General features: G+C 40.5%; 1 long non-coding RNA gene across 1 annotated transcript; it reads right to left on the bottom strand.

Moving 5' to 3' along the window:
- Positions 1-243: 243 nt before the first annotated feature.
- LOC118163745 lies at positions 244-9,234 on the bottom strand. The gene is made up of 3 exons (XR_004749170.1): positions 7,979-9,234; positions 5,044-5,409; positions 244-312 (listed from the first exon to the last, which is right to left on the bottom strand). It is a non-coding gene; the product is annotated as an uncharacterized LOC118163745 (long non-coding RNA).
- Between the last annotated feature and the right edge of the window lie 13,171 nt (positions 9,235-22,405).

Here is a 22,405-nt window from a genome sequence, read left to right as displayed (position 1 = left end):
TCACCTCCCTCCACCTGCTGGCCACTCCTCTGCTGATGCAGCCCAGGATGCAGTTGGCCTTCTGGGCTGCAAGCACATGCAACTGGTTCATGTCAAGCTTTTCATCCACCTGAACCCCCAAGTCCTTCTCCCTGGGGCTGCTCTCAATGAGTTCTTCACCCAGTCTTTCCTCAAGTCTGGGATTGCCCTGACCCAGGTGCAGCACCTTGTACTTCATCTTGTTGAACCACATTAGGTTTCCGTGGGCCCTCTTCTCAAGCTTGTCCAGGTCCCTTTGGATAGCATCCCTTCCTTCTGTTGTATCAACTGCACCTCTCAGCTTGGTGTCATCTGCAAACTTGCTGAGGGTGGACTTGATCCCACTGTCTATGCCATTGATAAACATATAAAACAGTACCGGTCCCAGGAGAGGTGACTGAAGGGCCGCGGCCCCGCTGCGCTGAGCTGGCCCCGCTGGGCTGGCTGCTGCCTGGTGCTCAGGTGAAGGTCACCTTCTGTGGTTTAGCTCAGCTCGGGGAGGGCCACCTCATCCCTGCTGTCCCTGCATCACAAACATTGCCATGGCAGAGCGCTGCTGTCACCACAGCTGGTGAGGGATGACAACGCCGAGGCAACGCGCATCACAATGGGGGGCGGGCTATGTAAGTGGGGCTGAGCGAGGCTGGCTGCCATTTAGCCGCGAGCTGACGAGCGAAGAGGAACGAGCTTGAGCTGGGAACGTGGAGCAAGGGGACCGTGAGTGCGGTCCGGCTGATCCTCCTCAATCCAGCCAAGTTTGGCTCTCTGTGGCACGTCACAGGCATGGCTGATCCCTGGGGAATGAGCTTCTTCCCCAGCCCTGAAGCTTTCTGGACCTTCTACTCCTCCCTGTGGCTGCTGCTGCTGGCGTTTGCCTGCTACTTTTTGATGCCCCGTGCCAAGCTGCAGGTAGGAGTCAGGGCTGGTGCTGAGGCAGGAGGCCCTGCCTGGGAGGGGAGGCCGTGTCCCAGCTGGGCCTGGCCAGCCTGGGCCAGGAGGCTTGGGGCAGGCACGGGCCTGGCCCTGGCCATGGCCTGGGTTTGTGAGTGCCGATGAGGCTGCTGGGGACTCCCTCTGACCTGCTGCTTTCTGTTTCCATGTAGGAAGGGAGGACGAGGAGGTGCTGTTACAGAAGGAACCAGGAGAATCGCAGAGGTGAGCAGCCCTGGGCTAGGACAGGTGCCCTGCAAAGACACCGCCTGGCCCCATGTGCCCGCCGCCCCCCCATGGCCTCCCCATCCACTGACTCTCTGTCTTCTCTGCCACCAGTTTGGACCCTTCACAACTCTTCATGGCGCAAGAAGAAGCAGTAAGTGGAATCGTCCCCAGGGGCGTGACAGCCCCCTCTAGTCACTCCCCACCAAAGGAGGTCCCGCTAATGCTGCCCTTTGCCCCTTTGCAGATGTCCCAAGCACGTAAAAATGGATGGAGAACGTGAACTATCCCAACTGTTCAACAGGAACCTTGAGGACCTCAACAAATACATGGAAATGTGAGACCACCGAAGAGGGGAAGGGGAAGAAGATGGGAACATGCAGGGAACCCATGCAGAAGATGGGAACCCCTGCAGGGTTTGGGGGCATGGATGAGTGCAATGGCTTGGGGGAGCACAGGAAAATTTGCAGACTAAAATCCGAGGAGCAATGCCCTTGCAGAAGGATTTACCACCCAGGCACAGAGATAGCAGTGTCCCCTCTCTTTCTGGGGCAGATGGAGCTTCTGTGCCCAGCCAGCAGAGAGGGAGCCTTGGGCAAGGGACCAAGGGATCCCTTGGGGGACCCCACAGAAATGGCACAGCCTGCCAGCACCTTCGGGGCAGAGGGAGAGTCCCCGGGTGCTCAGGAGTGCTTGGCTCAGCATTCCCATCATCTTCCTTCTCCTTCTCCTCCTCACACAGGCTCAACTTGGAGTTGCCAGAGGACATCCGTGAGTCTACCACTTCTGACACAGAGAGTGTCAGCTGCTCTTCAACGATGTCTCTGGACTCTTGGAGCACCATCTCCTACGCTACCACCACGGAGAACGAAGCCACACAGATTTCACGGGCATCTACCCCCACTCCTGTGCAGAAAGCAGACTCACTTCATGCTTCTGCAGTTCAGCCTGGCCTCATGCATCCCAAGGCTGGCCCAGAGGAGCAGCGTGACCATGGCACTTGCCCACCCTGCAGGAAAGAACAGGTCAGATGCCGCAGGGCCAGCAATGTGCACCAACTCCAGAAACACGTCCACTTCCAGCAGGCTGCTCCCACCCATCCTCCAGAGGTGCCCAAATTCCAGTCCACGGAAATGAAGACATCTTTGCCACAAAAGAAATCCAAGGAGGCCTTGAACTACTTCACCCCAAATAAGAAAGAGGAGCAGAAACTGCACCTGCCAGCTGATGGGGACAAGCCTCCACAAGATGATCCAGCCTCTGCTTCAAAAGTATCGAAGCAAGAAGAAAAGTCTAATGGGAAGCCGGTTCCCCCTGTGTGGGACCTGACAGACAAGGCTATGCAAAATGAGCTGGAGCATCTAGTGGAAAAAATGTATATACAAAAGCAATTTGGACTGTTCTCCTGCGAGGAGATCCTTTCCGAAGTTGTCCTGGAAGCAAGGACCCCTGTCCCAACCACAGCTCCTCAATCACCCCAACGGCAAGCAGAGCCACATGTGGTGGTGACTCCTGTGGAGAAGGACCCACCCTGTGCGGAAAAGACTGTGAAAAGTCATCTGCAGGGGCCTAACGGACAAAAGCAGCTCCTCGGGCTACCAAGAACCGTCTTGGTTTGCAAGAAAATACCTTCAGAGCCCATCCTGGGACGAAAAGACTTCCAGACTGAGGGTCCACAAAGGAAGACCAGGCAGCGCCACCGCTTGCCCAGACTGCGCTGTCAGCAGCAAGCTCACACCACAAAGTCGGCAGTGCAGCTGTCAGTGCAGGCCTCTGGCCCTCAGCAAGAGGCAGGAGCCCCCGAGGATGCATCCACCCAGGGGATGCAGGAGCCGGTCCACTCTGTGCCAGCAGCTAATCCGAGAGTGGAACAAGGGGTGAAGGCTCAGGAGGATGGGGACAAATCCCTACAAAAAATGGAGTGTGGAGGAAGAGCCAATGGCAGCAGCACAACCGGCAAGACGATCCTGCCTGGCACCAGCAAGAAGAACTACTGGGACCCCGGGGCAGCAGGGGATTCTCGTTCCATCCATGCAGAGCAGACGTCGCCACAGAGCAAGGGAGCTCTGCGGGGTCAGTCAGAAAAGACGGGTGAGGGCCCCAGCATCTCCACTATGGGGGACATGGGGACACCAGCACCTCCAAGAAGGCAGGCCCCACAGAGGAAAAACAGCTCCAGTGAGGATAGACCCTCAGCTCTGCCACGGCCTCCACACCACATTTGGATCTGTCTTGATATCCACCACATGACAAAGGTCCCTGCAGCACCAACAGACTGCCACAAAGCCAAAAAAAATGCTAAAGATCTGCAGAAGCAGGTGCAGGCTTCACAGTCAGAGCAGCTCCCAGACAATGCAGGGCAACCAAGGATGGACACAGCAGCAGAGGGCACCGGGGCCGTGCCACCCAGAAGACACAGAAGGGCACGGAAGGACAAGGGATGCTCCCAGGACAGACCTGTCTTCGCAAGACTCCGCCCTAAGTGCATCAAAGCCCCAAAGCACAATCTGCCTGGCACGGAAAGCTCCCAGAATTTGGCTTCGTCTGCAGCTGCAGTCCCGGGTGCAGTTGGAGGAAAGACAGTGGGAAAGAAGAAACCATCTGCAGAGAGGGGCAAGGAGCAGCAGGACCCAGCAGGGCACAGAGCCAGCAAGCAGCAGATCCCTGCCAGCCCCACCACGGAGCAGGGGCTCTCTCAATAAACGTGTGTCCGTTCAAGCAAGCTCATGGGCGAGTGTCTAATTTCCTGGGCAAGCGCTGCGGCTTCCCTGCTCACTGCTAGGCCCTCCTTGCATGGGCAAGGCTGGCAGCTCTGTTGGCTGCTTCTGTGGGGAGGAGTGGGATGGGGGTAGCCTTCCCCTGAGGCTTTCAGAGGCAGCATGGGCTGCCAAGCTCCCTGGAGGTCTCCTGCATACCACAACTGCATGCCCGGGCTGGGAGCAGTGCCAGTCCTTTCAGGCAGCAAAGGGCAGAAGGCAATGAGGTGGGGTGTCCACAGTGTGACGGAGAATCATAAAATCATAGAGTCATAGAATGGCTCGGGTTGGAAGGGACCCCAAAGATCATCCAGTTCCAACCCCCCTGCCATGGGCAGGGACACCTCCCACTAGATCAGGTTGCCCAGGGCCCCATCCAGTCTGCCCTTGAACACCTCCAGGGATGGGGCATCCACAGATGCTCTGCGCAGCCTGTGCCAGTGTCTCACCACCCTCTGAGAGAAGAATTTCCTCCTAACCTCTCATCTACACCTCCCCTTTTTAGTTTAAAACCATTCCCCCTTCTCCTGTCATTATCTGACTGAGCAAAGAGTCACTCTCCATCTTCTCTGTAAGCCCCCTTTAAGTTCTGAAAAGCTGCAACAAGGTCTCCGCGGTGCCTTATGTTCTCCAGGCTGAACATCCCCAGCTCTCTCAGCCTTTGTCAGAGGAGAGGTGCTCCAGCCCTCCGATCATCTTCCTGGTCCTCCCCTGGACCCTTTCTAACAGCCCCACATCCTTCTTGTGCTGGGGGCCCCAGACCTGGATGCAGTGCCCCAAGTGGGGCCTCACCAGGGCAGAGCAGAGGGGGACAGTCACCTCCCTCCACCTGCTGGCCACTCCTCTGCTGATGGATGCAGTTGGCCTTCTGGGCTGCAAGCCTGCACTGCTGGCTCATGTTGAGCTTTTCACCCACCAGAGCCCCCAAGTCCTTCTCTGCAGGGCTGCTCTCAATGAGTTCTTCTCTCAGTCTGTCCTGAAGTCCGGGATTGCCCTGACCCAGGTGCAGCACCAGGCATTTGGATTTGTTGAACCTCATTAGGTTTCCGTGGGCCCACTTCTTTAGGCTGTCTAGGTCCCTTTGGATCCCTTCCTTCTGTTGTATCAACTGCACCTCTCAGCTTGGTGTCATCTGCAAACTTGCTGAGGGTGGACTTGATCCCATTGTCTATGTTGTAGATAAAGATATAAAACAGGTCACAGAATAGGCCCCTGAGAGACACCACTAGTCACCGGTCTCCACCTGGACATAGAGCCATTGACCACCAGTCTCTAGGTGCAACCTTCAAGACAACTCCTTATCCATTGAATGGTCTGTCCATCAAATCCATCTCTCTCCAATTTAGAGATCTGGATATTATGTGGGCCTTACAGAAGTCCAGGTAGATGACATTGGTTGGTCTTCCATTGTCAGCTGATGTGGTCACTCCATCATAGAGTGCCACCAAATTGGTCAGGTATGATTTTCACTGTTTTTCATCTGTTTTGTAATAGAAAAAAAAATGCAAGGTATTAGCAAATTACTCTTTTTTTTTTTTTTTTTTTTTTTCTTTACAAAAGCAGTCCAGGTATGAATTTCAGAAATATATATCATTAATTGCCAGAATTCAAACTAGCCCACTTATTTTTAATGTATCTATTATATAGGGAGGTAGTGCAAAACACTGAGAATAGAAGTGGGTTGGACTAAAACAAAGCCTGAGTTTCATCCATCTGCACTCAAATGGCAAGGTAAGAAAAAAAAAAAAAAAAAAAAAAGACCTTCAGGCATATGAAACAATGCAGTTGGGATTAGGTATACTTAGTTACTTAGTAGGTAGCTAAGTCCATCAGAGTCTTTCATATAAATCTTATTTGGGTACCTGAGATTTTGTGGGTGCTTATTATTTTAGTGAAAACTTACTGTGGTGATGAAAATGTTACATGTTCCCTGAAGCATCACCACCTTGGCTTCCCAGTGCCTGTCTCTCCTGTAAGACCATTTATGATTTACAAACAAGGCATGTCTATTTCAGCTCCTTTGGGAGGTCAATTCAATCAGTGTTCTCTCAGCACCTCTAACATACATGGACAGCATTTATTTCATTACACAGTACAGCAGTCACAGATAGTTTCATCTGAAAGTACAGCTGGAGTAAGCATCAGACTTTTGTATAGCAGCCTAGAGAGTTAAACCAATTGTCCAGGAAATGAAAGTCAGAGTTTCCAGACTACTTTGTCCAGGCATGTTTCATCTGATTTGCTTAGTTTTCAGGTAACCGCTCTAACCATTATCTAACAGATAAAAATGCAATGGGAACCAGTCACCACCCCTTGTACTAGGTAATTTCCTAAGTTAATTTGAAGAACCTCCTATTTTTACTTCTACTCAGCTATTCTGTGGGCATAGCCCTGCATTTCTTGCTCAGTTAAAATTCCTAACTAGATAAGAAGTCCTGAGCAAGCAAAGAATACCAGGCTAAGATCTGTTCTTAAAATGGTAACTAACAGGCTAACATCGTCTTTTAACAATAGTGATAATTATAATAATAGTGATAACTGATTCCTTGAGTTAAAATCAGCTTTAAATGCATTTCAGAGAAATTACCTTGAATCTTATGTGTTCTTTAATGGAAGACACATAAATCTTGTGCTTTCCAAAATGCACAAAATAAAAGCAAAGAAATAAATGGAAAAAAGCAGCAACCAAATCACTCAAGAGAATCAAGGAAGTAGAGAAGCAGCTAAACTTTCCCAGCGACAGCTGGTAGTGTTGCAGGGGTAAGAAGAGATACAAGACACACCTTTAAGTTATTATTCTAGCTATCTTTATTATGAGGGAGAGACACAGGAATAAGAATACGGTAGTGATGCAGGTAGTTACTCATACTACCCAGCCTCAGGTGCCTTATCTAGCTATTTTGTCCCCATTTGCAGATGCTCAGCAGAGAAAGATAAGGGCCTAAAACATTGCATCTTTTCAGATGATCTGAAGATGCAACTGAATTCATTTTTTAGTCTCAATCCAACATGTGCTTCTGAAGCAAACCTCCCCTTACTCTGCTTTGATTCATATTTTCAAACTGTCTCAAACTACAAAAACTGTATTAATTTCAAATGAAATTAAACCAGGGATGCACCTTACGCACTTCAGTCTCTGGGAGAAAATTGAAATTAATCTGAAGTCCACCAAAATGTGCGTGCTCTGGCTATTAGGTCCTCAACATAAATAGTTTTTTTCTGTATGACCACTCCTTTTCATCTGCAATACATGCTAATGAAAGAATATCATGATTCACCCCCATCTTTTTACTGACTATAGGTGAAGCTAGAAAGAATTGCCAGGTCTGAGAATAGGTGGCTGAATAATCCCAGTCTCATTATTTTTTCTTGTTTACTCATTAGCCACCAAAGAATTCTTCAAAGAATTCTATTGTCAATGTGTGATATAGACAAAGTTTAGTTCCACAAAAGTACTATATTTGAAAATCAGACATATTTCTGCCATCAAAGTAGCTTAGAAAAAGGCTACAAAGTAGCTTAGTAGCTTAGAAAAAGAAAGCTAAAATAATGTCAAATACACAGAGTTTTGGACTATACTGGTGGTCAGAAAAGGTTAAAAAGTTACAGCTTTGAGAAGCAGTAGATGTGAAGTGCAGATCATAAGGGTTGTAACCAAATGTTGGTCCATTTTGGAAATCTCTGACTAGTTGGGAACCCCAAATATTATACTTACTAAAATTAAATAGAAAGTAAATATTGGTCTTCAATCTTCAACCTTCAGCTCAGATATATGCTTAATTTATTCTGTCTTAATTTATTTTGAAATAATGTAAGTTATTTCATGTCAGATAAGCTGATCTAGCTGTCAGCATACATATGCTTAACCCTAAGGAAACGTGGACTTAACCCGATGTTAGGTTTTGTTTGCTGCAAGCTGGGAGTGAGCACATGGAGAACTATTCTGGTAGCTGTCTGTTGACTAAACTTGTCTGTTTGACTAAACCTTTAGTCTGTTCCGAATGGATAAGCATTCAACCATGAGAAAAAATATATATATAGCCACTTACCTTACATGTTATTACTTCGTTTCTTTGGGGTAACGGGGATTGATATGTTTTGTAATTCACTATAGAGCAGTGGGAATGGTTCATGGCTTAAATTATACTGAGCTGCAAAACCCAAGATTTTGAACCATGAAAGCTAGTTCTGCAATTTATCTTTAACAAACAACACTTCCATACACCTCTTTGTAGATTAATATTGTGACACGTGCTTGCATTCAGAGAAACAAAGGGTTAATGGTGAGGATAGCAAAATAATCATTGTAAAAACAGTGACCACCAAATAAATGTTTAACTAAAATAAATTTGCCCTAGATTTCTTTGGCAGAATAACCAGGACACTGAAAAGTACACAGTGGTCTTCCCAGCACTTTTTAGTCCCCCCTTTTTTTTTGAGAAATTGAAGGTTTAAAGTTAAAGAGCTCAATTTTCTAAATATTTCACTTTCTATTAGAATTTCTTCATGAGAAATTCTTAGATCTGTGGAAGGTTTTTTAGTAAAATTTTTCTGCTTTTGTGAAAGGTTTTTAGAAACTCACATAATACGTGATGAATCTTAATCTGAAAGATCCAACTTTGGACTTTTTTTTTTTTTTTTTTTTTTTTTTTTAATGCTGCATCTTATCTATGAATCTTTGTGGCTTCCACATAGTGTTGGAGGGAGCAGAAGCGCAAACACACCACTGGGAGCGTTCATGGCAACATGGTACATGACAGCTTTTAGCAAAAGAGATCTGGCAGAACTGTGAACCCAATAGACCCTGACTGTAGCTTTGGGCCAAAATCTTTATATTTCAGTAGCTTTTACATGCTGTCATGTATTCTGTGAGTAATTTGAGAATCTTAGTCCTAGCATGTTCTGTGCCAGAGCCAGTCCAACTTGGAGATCTATGAGTGTGTTGACAATATAAAGCCAGACCCACTTTTTTTTTTTTTTTTTTAGCTTAACCTCTTCCCCTAGATTTTTTTTTTTTTTTTTTTTTTTAATGGATGAATAATGAAGGCTTACAGGACTGAAAGATTTCTGAAGAGCTTCTAACTCTCTTTGTGAAGAAAAACTCAAAAGGGTGAAATCCTGACGCTCTTGTAGTTGATGGCAAATCTCCCATTGACTTCAATGGGTATAGCATTTCTTCCAAAGTGCACAGAGTTTTCTCAAGTCAAAATGTAAGCACAAGGGCTTATTAATAAATGCACAATAATACAGCAAGCCAAAGGCAGTATAAATACTTAAACAGAGTGTGATTCTGTTTAAATGCCAATAGTGGGCTTACTTTTGGAATCTGTAAAGGATCCAGATGCCACAGCTAGGATTTCTCACTTTCAGACATCTGGGTTCACCGATTGCTATTCAAAAGGAAATAATTAATAAAGAAAAAGTGGCAGAGTGGTGCTATATATGTTACGGCACAGGACACGATGATGATTATGAGCTATTTTTTAATGTTTTAAGCAAGCAAGATATGAATTCTTTTTATATAATCCTTATTCCACCTTTTTCCAAGAGAAAGTGAAAAATAACTGGAGTTAACAGATCAGGAATTTTTGAAACTGTAATTTCAGAACATGAGGAAACATGAAGATTTTAATGAATTTGCTTTCCATTTTATAGCTGTCTCTACAAGTCAGTTGGAATTTGCATATATGTTTGTTAGATACATGTCCCATTACTGACTGTTTAATTCATCAAAATAAGTAATATGTTTTTTGTTGGTTTGAATTAGTATTTAGGCATCTTTTCTGTAGGCACTGTAACTGGCTGAGTGCAGTTGTCTATTCATTTTATCTGTACTGCAAAGGAACACCTCCACTAATTAACTTGATGGAAATGACAAAATTCTCTTATATAATACTTGAGGTTGCATGTTACTTTTAAGTGTCTTTTACCGAAGAGGAGTCTGGAAATCATTTTTCCTGCCTGTAAGGGAAACAGAAAAGATGCTTTATGTCTTAAAAGAAACAGAGATGGAAAAGAGAGAAAGGTCTTTATGTAAGTTGTTTCTTTCTGTGTTTTTGTTTGTTTGTTTGTTTGTTTGTTTTTGTATTTGTTTGTCTTAATCCTATCTTTGACGGACTGGTGACCCTAACCAGGGCTTGCAGCAACAACCTTATAACGGAGGTCTGATAAGCCTGTGAAGTAATCACCTTTTGTCTAATCATTTCCAATGACATGTCTTATGCTGAAAGCATTTGCAAGTTGAGGAGGGAAGTACTCGGTAAAATAATTTATTTAAATTCATGAATACATGAATTTTAGTTTAAGGAAACTATTTTTTCCAGTTAGTACAATCCTAAGAAGACATACCATACATGTAAGACTACCTCTACAGAAGACTGCAACTTAAAATTCATGTCTGCTCATGACACTAAGCTTCAAGCAGTGCTCATTTCTATAGTGTATGTATAAAATACATGCAAATGCTGACATCTTCTCCGTTATAACTTATGTTAAGAGCTGGAAACTTTACACATGAACAGAACAGTTGTTTACAATGAATTCGTTATTGTTGTTACAAGCAGTGCAATTTCCTTTACATTGCTTTCCTTAAGGCACGGATAAAGGATCCTATTTCAGACTATAAAAAACAAGTTATATTTGTGTTTTGTTCAAACTTCCAAGTAGTAAATGCTTTATTATTGGTTTAGAAAGAACTGTGAATTTTGATATAAACATAGAAAGCATATACAAAAACAACTTAGATATCTACAGAACTGTCATTTGATCTCATCTGCCATAGCTTTTCTCATAAGGAGGAGGAATAATAAAAGTTTAGAACATTCAAGAACACCCAGAGGGTGAAATTGAGCTTAGTTTTTGTAAACCTAATCACATAATCATTATGCATCAATTTTAAGTAACTCACCAAAGTTAGACTAGTATAGATGCTAGCAAAGCTAGGTGAAATGATTTGTAGATAATTAAGGCATTTAAGGTCTTGTTTAATTTCAGCAAGATATAAGTCTCCTAAAGGATATGTTGTAAACATTCTTAGACACCAAAATGAGAAAATAAGCACCCTCTGATATTTTCTAAAATCTCTTTATTCTTTGGGATTTGGGAGAGCTCATCTAATATATATTTAATTTTTAGCATTAAAATCTGAATGAGGTGTCTAAGCTACCTTTATATTCAAATAAAAGAAGTAGGCGTGTTTAGCACAACTCTCTTCCACTGGATTGGATTTAACTTTAGGAGATGATTTGTGCTTGGAGGTACCTTTTTCTCCCATTAGCTATGGGGAAAACCTAGGTTCTAACTAAAATACAGGTATTTGTGTTAGATGTGTTTGGTCAGGTGAATCTGTGAGGACAGTTTAAGATAATAGATATTCAAAGTTAGGTGATACTAATTCCACTTTGAATCCATAACAGTAGGTGACTAAATATTATTAAAATGTTGCCTGAGGAGGTAAAGAGAAGAAATTCTTCACTTAATTTGTACCTGTTCTATTTCGCATGTTCATCATGGGGAAAAGAGACATTTGAAAATGAGAATCTTTGTTTGTTTTCTTCATATGAAGTTCTAAAAATTCAACATTGTCTCTGGCCATAGTGCATAATGGGACTCTTCTGTCAGTAACTAGTTGACTGTGGAGGAACTCTGTATTTGGAGCTCCTGCGAGATGTATCTTTATGCTAACCAGAAGACTGCAAGGACATATGGCACTGAGGAAACTTAAAATATATACTTTAAAATTGAGACAAGAATTTTAAAAATAATAATAATATTTTTTAAATGTAATTTTGATACAACATAGCTTTTAAGTCTTATCCCAATAGAAAAGGCTTGGTAATAAAATCTTCCATAGGATTTACTGAATAATTCAGGTTATTTCACTGTGTGCCTAGTGCAGTTCTCCCTCTCCTTTTAAAAAATAGCCTGTAATCTTGACTGCTTTCATTTTTTATTTTTATTTTTACCTATCCTGTTTTTTAAAAATGCTGAATATCCTTTTCCTCAAATTACTGTTTGCTTATTTCTCAGCTCTGGAAACAAATCATTTACTGTATTCAGCTGGGCTACCATCAAAGAATCACCATGGCCACATTTGTTGGCTTTGATTTGTTCATGTCCTCAAGTTACGCTTTTTGCCTTTGTCAAATTTCAGCACTGTATTTCAGAAGGACAACGGTGTCCAGAGACTTCAATAACACTTGCAATGCATTTGCACAGTGGCAAAAATGTATAGAGCAAGAACCATAATAAAACATTTAGTTATCCACTGTTTCTAGGACATAAAACACCCTTGTCTGCTTTCATGGAACATGTTGGTCCTGCGATAAAATGCAGCAGGTGATTAAGACCATGGTACTTGTAATGGAGCCTGTTGTGATAACCCTTGAAGTTCTTTCCATCAGGTCTGTCTCTTTTTTATATAGGAAAATAGATTCTGTCAATCACCGCATCCTGGCAAACTTCCTCATATCAAAGTATTACTTATTTAGTTCCTTCTTTTTTAATGTCTCTGTTATCTGTTAGGTTAACAGGTTTATGCTAAGTTTCTTTACTTTGATCTTTCTTCTTTTTATCCCATGCACTTTGCTCCTTGACCCCTTCCTCGGTTGCCCTGAGCTCAGCTTGGCATATATCTTTATAGAAAGGACTGCAGTGCAATCCTGAATTTGGTAACAGGCAGGCATTCTGCTCTCAAGCAGAAACAGAGCAGGGCAGAGCTTTGTGAAGCCTCACTGCTCAAGAATTCACCCAGCTTTTCAGGTGGGTTTTGCTGCTTTCTGTCAGCTTCATTGTTTTCACAACTGCAGACATGAACAAGTTAGCCAGTTTCACTTTGTATTTATTACAGTATATTCAGTCTATGGGTACAACTTTGAATGTAAATTATCTGTCTCATAACAAAGCTAAAATGCCTTTCCCTTTATTTACCATTAAAAAACAAATTGGTACTGCAATTTTAACAAGACACTACAAAATTATTATTTTAGGAGCTTTACTGATGCAGAAATAATTGATGCTGTACACTTTCTTAATGTGAACTGAAATATGCATATTCAAAGACAAAGCATTTGTCATGGCACTGTGTACTTTTCTCGGAGATATTCCAGTGAAGCAGCTACTACTCTGTCTGAGAAGCAATTGTTCCAAGTCTGCGCTCTGTCCAGGGTTTCACATGAATTCCCACTCAAACACAGGTCATGCTGAAGTCTGCAGGGTAATGGTATGTCAAGAATTATTACCTTTAAGCAATTTCAGATACTTGTAGAAGTGCCAGCATTGTGGCCAAGAACTCTGAGAACTAATTTACACTGCAGTTTTCCAAATACAATTGTGAACACAAAGCACCTCTCTAATGGCTTTAAAAATCCACCACAAAAAAGAATGAAAGGTAACACTGCATTTGTAATTCCACAATAATTTGTTAATCTAACGAGGCCAAATGCTTTAAAAAAATTAAGCTCCCAAGTTTGTATTTAGTCTTTGAAACAAGTAGCTTGATTTTATAGCAGCTAACTTTTTAATCAACTTTTTAACATTTAATGGAGGCTACTAGATTCTGAAAAAATTACCATGGTGTTCATTTTAATTGGTTAAATATGCAGTCATATGTAGCGTAGTTAGCAGCTTCATTTTAATTATTACCATATTTCTAAAGCTTGGCTCAGGTCTTTTCCATCATTAACTTTTATTACTCTATCTATATCAAACAACAATAAATATGTAACCAAGAACCGCCCTCTTTTAACTATGTTCATGACATCATGAGTTTTTCACTGTTGAATTTGTGACTGTAGTAATGAAACACAATGTACATGGTGTCCCCCCCCTCCATCACTTGGAAATCATTCCTTGACTGGCATAAGTAGGTAACTGTAAGGCAATGAAAAGAAATCTTTAAATTATTCATAAGAATTGTCATGGCTAATGACAGCGTAAGTGCAGTTTAGTGGGTTATCCCCACAGATAACGGTTGCTACATTCTACTGATGAAGTGTCAATAATAATTTACAACATTAACTGCTCTAAGAAGTGCTTTGTATGGCCATCACATTGCCTGAATTACAACAGAAAGTAAATTAAAGTTTAGAGAATGCTTGATGAGTTCTGCTGTCAGTCAGCAGTTTATTGAAATGCCTCCTATTCCTAGTAATTGTTTTCTTACCACGGAATGGTATATACTCTAATAAACTGTGATCTATTTTTTTTTCAATAAATATCCCCGTTGTAGGAAAAAAAAAAAAAAAAAAAAAAAGCATTCTGGGAGAAAGCCAATGAAGGGTGAAATGGTACCTGTCAGGAGGGTGTGACCATCAAAAGATTTGGTTATCCTTTCTGCTAAAGAACGTTCAGATGATCCAAAGTTGGCTTTGTAGGGTTTTGAAATCTACATCTGTGGAAAAGGCTGTCCTTAAAGCCTGTCCATCTTAGTCCAGAACTTACTGCATAGTTTAGAGGAAATTATTTTAAACTTCGTTCCTTTATATCAATTAATACTATGTGTTATTTAATAAAATTGGTGTTTTATGTAGACAGATTTCTAGGAAGCAGGCTGAGTAGCTTGGGTTTATAAGATAGGTTAGAAGAATACCTGTCACAGTAAACTAGATGCCTCATTGAAAGCCAAATGTCTTCTACCAGTTCCAGTCGTTGTGGAAAAATAGATGTGATTTAATGTTTTTGGTCTTGGTTTTTGCATTATATGGGTTTTTCATATATGGATATTTATCTGAAGTGCAATAAGGCCAACTGATTTTGTCAAGCCAAATTTTGACCTATTATAGATTATAAGGGAATATTTGACCTATTAACATTATAAGGGAAAGAATCACTCAGGGGAGGAGGGCATGAGTCAGCAATGTGCCCTTGCCACTAAGAAGACTGACAGTATTCTTGGCTGCAGAAGGCAAAGTATTACCATCAGGTTAAGAAACATGATCTCTACTCAGCTCTGGTGAGACCACACCTGGAGTCCTGTGTCCAGTTCTGGGCTCCCCGGTACAAGAGAGACATGGACAGGGTCCAACATAGGGCTGTAAAGATGATGAAGGGACTGGAGCATCTCTCTTATGAGGAAAAGCTGAGAGAGCTGGGACCTTTTAGCCTAGAGAAGAGGAGGGGGATCTCATCGATACTTGAAAGAAGATGGGGCCAGGCTCTTTTCAGTGGTGTCCTTTGCCAGGACAAGAGGAGATGGGCACAAAATGGAAGGAGGCTCCCTCTGAACAGGAGGCTCCCTCTGAACACCTCCCTCTGAACACCAGGAAGCACTTACTGTGCATGCACGTTCCCATATAGTGGTGGACTTCTGTACATCATAAATTGCAGAGATGATGGAATCTATATGCAGAGGCATAACAGCCCCATGGCACCTAATTTCCATTGATAAACTGTTCTTGGTGCCTTTGAAAATCTTGCTTTTTGTCTTCCATTTTCTGACTTAATCACGTTTAATAAGAAAACAAAATGTAGTACTGGACCTGAGTATTCCAGTATCATAATTGTTTAATCTATGTTTTTCTGCATAGTTGTCAGCCTTTGACAGTAGACACAATTCTTATTTTAGATACAACATTCCTGAAATTTTAGTGTATGTTTCTTGTCTTTGTGCTTTTTAGAAACCTGTTAGTGTTTGAGGAAAAATACTCTCTGATGTTGCAATGAGGGGCTTCACCTTTCAGGGTAATATTTAACTTTAGGTGCAAATGTCCACAAACAGAAAGGTCTTTCTGTAAGAACACTGAAGATTTAAGCTACTGATCTTGTCAAAGAAGTAACCACTGTATATTTTCATTATTCTTTTAATTCATTTCTGCACAGCTCCCCACATTTCTGGAGGATCAGAGATCTTTAGGATCAGAGTCCTGTGTGCAGGACTCTGCACAAGCAACTGTGTTTTGTTATGCTAGTCATAAATGTATTAAACTAGGCTCTAAGTCTGTTTGGTTTTGTCCCCTAGGATATCACCATTCCTCTGCAAAGGCTTATATTCTGATGCATAATTTCCAGTCTTCAGCTTAGATGTACCTTTGACAGCTTTATTTTGGGCCAGTGACAACATCATCCTTAAGCTTATATGGCTTTTCTCTCTTCCAGTGGATTTACAGGGATCTTTCAAATTTCTGTAGGATAGAAGTGTCAGGCTGCTTTGTCCCCTCTTAAAACAACACTTTTTGTTTCTGTATTGATTCAGAAAGTTCTCCTTGCCTATCTAGATTGAATTCATGTTTGCTGAATATGGGCAACAAATGCTTATACTAATCTACATGAAATTCCAGCAATATTGGGGAAAATAATCAGTAATTACTGTCATATTCCAACAGGTAATAAGTATTATATCCCTATCACAACAGAAATGCTTTCACTGATAGAGCCTAAGATTACAGCTGCACTCCACTTGTACCACAGCTCACCATTCATGGTTTTCCTGCACATGAATATATGTAAATCTTTCCAGTTCTCTTTTTTTTTTTTTTTTTTTCTTGGTATACAAGTTTCTAGCTTAAAGCAGTAGTTCAACCTTTCTGTTCTTAAATGTTCTTACCTTTCATTTTGTTTAGTCCCTTCCTGTGTGATCTTCTAATCTCTTTGTTGACCATAAGCTACATCCACAGAAAGACAAACTTGGATCTACTCAGATTTTTAACGGTGCTCTTTTTGCTCAGTAGCTCACTAACTTTGGTGGCACAGTCACTGCTGAAATACCACCCTTCATCACTAGAAAGTTCTATCAACATCTTCTTGTGTTCCTGTGTGTGTCCCAAGATATGTTACTGAGAATTGAGGTTGATGTCTATTTAATTTTCAGACTAAGTTTAAGAGTGTCTTTCAACTCCTTTCTTCCAAAATTTCCTTTGCTTGCTTTCTTTTACAGCAGTTGCACTTTCCCTCTGGAGTTTTAAGTTCTCCCTTAACACTTCCAAGATCTAACTTCTATGTTGATCTGCTCCTTTTTCTTATTCATCTGTAACACTCTGCTTATTTTAATAGTATTTTTTGACAAGGTTATTAATTCAGTTAGGTTTGCAGTTCTCCCTTATAAGTTTTTTCCCCTTGTTTAAAATGGAAATTCCAAAGTGGCATTGTGGTAAAGAAATTACATTCTTCCTGCAAATACTTAACATCATGGTCTTCAGTTGATTTTTCAGTGTTCCTTAGGAACAATTCTCTTTTCATAAATGCTTGTCAGTGACTGAACATTCCTCATTTTCCTAGAAATACTAATCAACAGTCTACCTATTTTCCTTCCCTTTTCAATTTTATATCCTTCTTTGGAAAAAAAAATCTCTGAAATTCCACTGGAAGAAGCACTGGAAATAATACCACTTCCTTGAATGTTTTCCCCAAACTGACAATCTAGACCTGTTCCAGTATGAAAGCAACAGAATCATTGCTTTCCAGCATAGCTTACGGAGAATAGTTCTTCAGGCTTCCTCAGATTTATTCATTCACATATCCTATCCTTGCTTTTGGCAAACATTAAATCCTTCCATTCTCTGGATACACTTTGATGACAAAATATAATGGCTTTGATGGCTTATTAAATATTTCTTAGTAAGATTTTTCCCAGGTTTTTAGACCTGACCTCTCCTGAATTTGATAAGAATCTCAGTGTTTTTACTTCCTGCTTGTCTTCTGTCCTCAGGTCATGGCATTCCATTTAATCTTGCAGTTCTTCGTATATTATCTTCATGTCTCTTTGGACTCTACTCTCTTAGACTACACCTCCACTGGTAATCTAAAGAGAACCGTGGTAATTGGGCCTTACTTTTTCTTACATCTAATAATCAGAGTCCATGACCCACTTCTATCCCAATCTAAGAAGCACTGTCCCAGATAGTGCCTGGGTACCATTTGAAACTTACCTCAAGTGAGGATATTGCATGTGAGCACCTTGTTTGGTGATAAGGGAAAATTTAACTTGATGGGCATGGACTGTACCATGCCACTTGGACTCAGAGCCAGAAAGTCTTGGTCTATGTCATTTTTTAAGATAAATAAACCTGGTTGTCCTCATCACCCTTTTCCCCTGGCACTAGTTTCCTTTCTGTTCTTCTTTTCCAGGCATTTTCTGCCTTCATCTCATTTCTTCACTACAGCAAATCTGTTTGTCAAATAAGTCTTTCTGTACTAATGGGTCTCTTTTGTTTTCTCTTCATGATAATTACTGTCTACATTTCTGGGCATCTTGTGTGTAAACACTTGAGCAGCCCAATCACTTACCCAAATTCTTGATTCTATCCTTAGATTTTTTTCCCTTATATTCTATTTTTTAATATTTATTCTTTCATTCAGGTCCCCATTCAAAGACAATATGCATTCTAGTTGTCTAACACTTTCCTAACCATTACTGTCTTCTCTTTCTGGACACTAATTTTAAACTGGGGAAAACTCCCATCCCAAATAGCTTGTTAGTGGTCTATTTCATAGCTGACCATTTGGTGCTTTGATCTAACTCTACTTCTGTGCTATGGCTGAATTAAATGTCCATCAGTAGTGATTAAAGGCAGAAAGGTTCCAGCACAGGATTAGCTAAGAGCTGAGATGGAAATGTTAAACCCATATGTAATTTTATTTCAGAGTAATTTTTTACGAAAGTTTAAAGTCATGGGAAATTTTCACTTTCCCAACATAAATCTCAGCTAACTGAAATTCAGCATTAGGTTTGATATTAATCCCATGAAACTGCATAATAAAAATTCTTACATCTGAACTTCTAAGCACAACTGCCATTTCAAAGAATTGGAGAAGTTTTACATTCTCAGCTATAACTGTTTCAAACTCTACCATCCATCAACAAGGAGCATGATTCCACACTCTATATTCTTTCTCACTCTACGTTCTACATTGACTTGAGTGCATCAGAAATTATTTCACTTAAAATACTGGGAGTATCAGTACAAGACATACCTAAAAGAATAGACTCAAACAGAAGTCCCCAAAGCTACCTGTGGATTTGTATTTATTTATTTATTTATTTTAAGCAAGATTAAATAGACTTGGACATCTGGTATCATTTCTTGTTCAGTGGATTGTCTTTTCTGACCTTCAGTTGCTAACTGAAGCGTGAAAGTCTCTTTTAATATCTATGTCATATCTCTAACCTCCATGCAGATATTCTTGATATCCTAGAGTTGAAAATAAAATTGTATGGCTGCATTTCAGCAACTGATTCCACATACTTGTACCTCCCAAATGTCTTCTTGTACTACAGGAAGAGGAGGCTCACAGTGGTTTTTCTCTTTTCTTTATATTTGTAATTATTTTCTGTGCCTTTATCTTATCTCTTCTTATCTCCTCTTCAAAGCAAACAATGGCAGTCTCTTCAGTCTCTATCAGATTGGAATATTTTCCATGGCTCTGACCTGTCCATCTGATCCTTTTCAGTTTCTACATTATGCTCTTTGAACTTTACCACAGGAACTGAATAATAGCTCTGTTTGCTTCTATTATTTTTGTTCCTGTTGAGAACATACCATTGTTTGTATTACTATACTACATTTGGACACTGTTCTCCATTCTCTTCCTTCAATACTTTACTGTTTTGCTTTATTGTTCTCCTCTACAGATTAAATACAGTTCTGAAATGCTCACAACTATGTGCATATTCCTGTCTGCCCCCAGATCCTTATCATTACAATGAAGCACATCTCATTTAAGCTTACCATCTGCACATTGTAGGCCTGAAGTCTACACTGCAACTCAAAATGGTTCTACAATAGGAAACTGCATATCTGGAGGATATAAAGCCACTGTACAAGCATTGCATCATGAGCTTAGGAAATGGGCAGCATGTTATTGCAGGAAGCAACACAATAAAGCACTCTGAGGTTATGCATGTTTTAACGCAACAGAGGAGGCCCTTTTAAGGAGCTGAAGTGTGTGTGATGAGAATCTGCTTGGTTGTTATTGCAGAGGAATTCTGGATAGGATAGAGGATTACAAGGGCTTAGTGAACAGGAAGATAAAGAGGAGAATTTCAGCAATCTAATGCCAAAGCAAGGCTTAGCAAAAGGCTAACTATGAGGAAGAAGAAATTAAGGTAACACTGGGATAGTGTGAAACAGATAAAAATAATAGGAGGAAGAAAATAACACTGGAAAATTTATTTAATTGTAGCAACGAAAAAATCAAAACAGATGACACATAGAAGGGAAAAGATGGTGAAAGGTCAAGGAATAGAAAGGCAAATGGTGGAGCATTCAGCAGAGAAGTGGCTTCTGAGACCATGAAACAAGAACAGCCAAAGAGGCAGCTTCAAAATGGAGCCAAATCCTCAGATAGGGTAACAACTCCACCATTGTCAATGAATTAATTCCTACAGAAACAGTAACACTTAGGGCTGTATTTCTCTAAGAAACATGTCCATTCTCATTAAATTATGTAAGAATTGGTATGCTGAGATGATGATTTTCTTAATACCAAAAAATGTAATTCTGAAATTCATTCTTGCCAACTACATAAATATTTAGATTTTTTGTTTAACTTGATTAAACTTGTTTTCAAGGAGCTTAAAAAGATAACTTCTGGAAGTTTTCCTTCTGTTACTAAATAACATCTGAACTAAATAACATCAGAACAACAGGATGTTCTCTTTTCTGAGATCCAGCTTCTATTGAAATATGAACTTTAACAGATTTTTGCAGTTTATATCTTATCTTAGTGTTAAATGAGGGTTGGTTTCATTTGAGTGATCAGCATAATGAATAACGACATTGTTGGTAGAGAATTGGATAACATCGTACACAAACATAAAACAAAATGCTGCATCTTCACTGAACCCTTAATGTAAATGAGTTTTAACTTACGTGGCAATCAATCACAACCACTTATTATCCAGAAAGAGGCATTTTTTTTTAAAGATGTGGTGGACTGATTTTCAGACCATCAGTCCCCACAACAGAAGCTGGACAGAGAACATATTCTATGCCCAGTGTAAGAATCTGACCACATTATTTGATGCTTAAAAATGGAATTAAGATATGATATCACTGTAGCCCCTGGGGCATCTGTTTAAGCAGACAACAAGGAGTAACATGCTTATTTCTATTATCATGCTTTCTTGCTATATGGTGGAGTTAATGAAAAAAACACCATGATTTTACTAAAGAAAATGTAATAATGTTGGAAATAGATTTTAAAGAATTTTATTTATCAATAGTAGAATTGTGCTGGTTAATCAGCAAAATACTCAGGTGCACGGGTAATCCTAAACCACTGCAATAATCTGCTGCAAATATGCAAAGCCTCTTCAACCTTAAAAGGCATTTTTTTCTGAAATTTCTGTGACCCTTGGCCTGTCCTAAAATTTAAAATCACAACTACTACAATGATGTTTCTAATTTTGAAAAAAAAATTACCCTATGAAGGAAACAGAGCCCGCTGCTCATTAAGGCTGTATTTATAAAGGTGATCAGAAAGTGAAAAGCCTTTGATGTCAGTACCAATAACCTGAGTGACATGTCCCCTTCCTTTCTAACTTTTCAGAGCCTCAAGCCTAACAGGTGCTGTTCATCATTCAGTTATGAAATTTATAACTTGGTCCGCATATAGATTAAAGTTCAGTCCCTACCTGACAGTCATATCTGCTATCACTTTCGTGGCTTCATATATTTCATTATCATTTCTAGTCATGTCATACAAAAGGTACTGACTTTTTTTTTTCTTTCTTGCAGCATCAGCCCTTCAGTAAAATGGAAAAAAAGAAAAAAAAAAGAAAAAAAAAAAAAAATGAAAAAAAAAAAACCTCCTTGGATGAGACATAAGTAAACCTGATTATTTCCTTAACTATCATGTGCAAGCTTAATTCACAGAACCTTCCTTGTGGCCTTCAAGCAGCTCGTACCTCAAAGAGTGCATCTTCTGGAGTGTTGGTTATGTAACATTAGAAGAAAGCTAGTAGTGAGTGCTTCTTATGCTATATAAGGCAAGTTAGTCAGTCCCTTTGTGCTTCTATTCCCTATAGGTCCTATGAAGATAGATTTTTTTATCTTTCTGAACAGAATTGTGCCTTGAAAATGCTCTGGAATGATCTTGTAGAAATGCATGTGATATTTTGCAGAAATTTGTGTTGTGCAGTAACAATCAGTTAAAATTCTTGAATTGATGGATCAGCTCTGACATTGAGTGAAGCCAACCTGTCAGACACCTTGACTTTGAGTGATTATTGAACAGCTCAAAGAGCAAAAAGAAAAAACAAATTGTTCAGAGTGGTGGAAAAATGAGCTCCCAAAACAACTGGAAAAGATTTAAACATTATTCCTTGGTGTATTTGTGAGCAGCAGAAGCCAGCAAAAAGAAAAACGCAGAGACAGTAGTTCTATAACTGATAGCTCTTACATCCAAAGTTTTCATTTAATTGAAATGCAAAAGACTGTATTAAACCATAGTGTGCATATTTGAGGAACATGGTATTCTGTAAAAAATTAGCCTATGTGACAGCTAAATATTTGAAAAGAAATAACTTTAAAAAAAAAAAA

This window comes from Oxyura jamaicensis, chromosome 3 (assembly GCF_011077185.1).
Source record: "Oxyura jamaicensis isolate SHBP4307 breed ruddy duck chromosome 3, BPBGC_Ojam_1.0, whole genome shotgun sequence".
NCBI classification, from domain to species: Eukaryota; Metazoa; Chordata; class Aves; order Anseriformes; family Anatidae; genus Oxyura; species Oxyura jamaicensis.
This window is presented reverse-complemented; position numbering and strand designations above follow the sequence as displayed.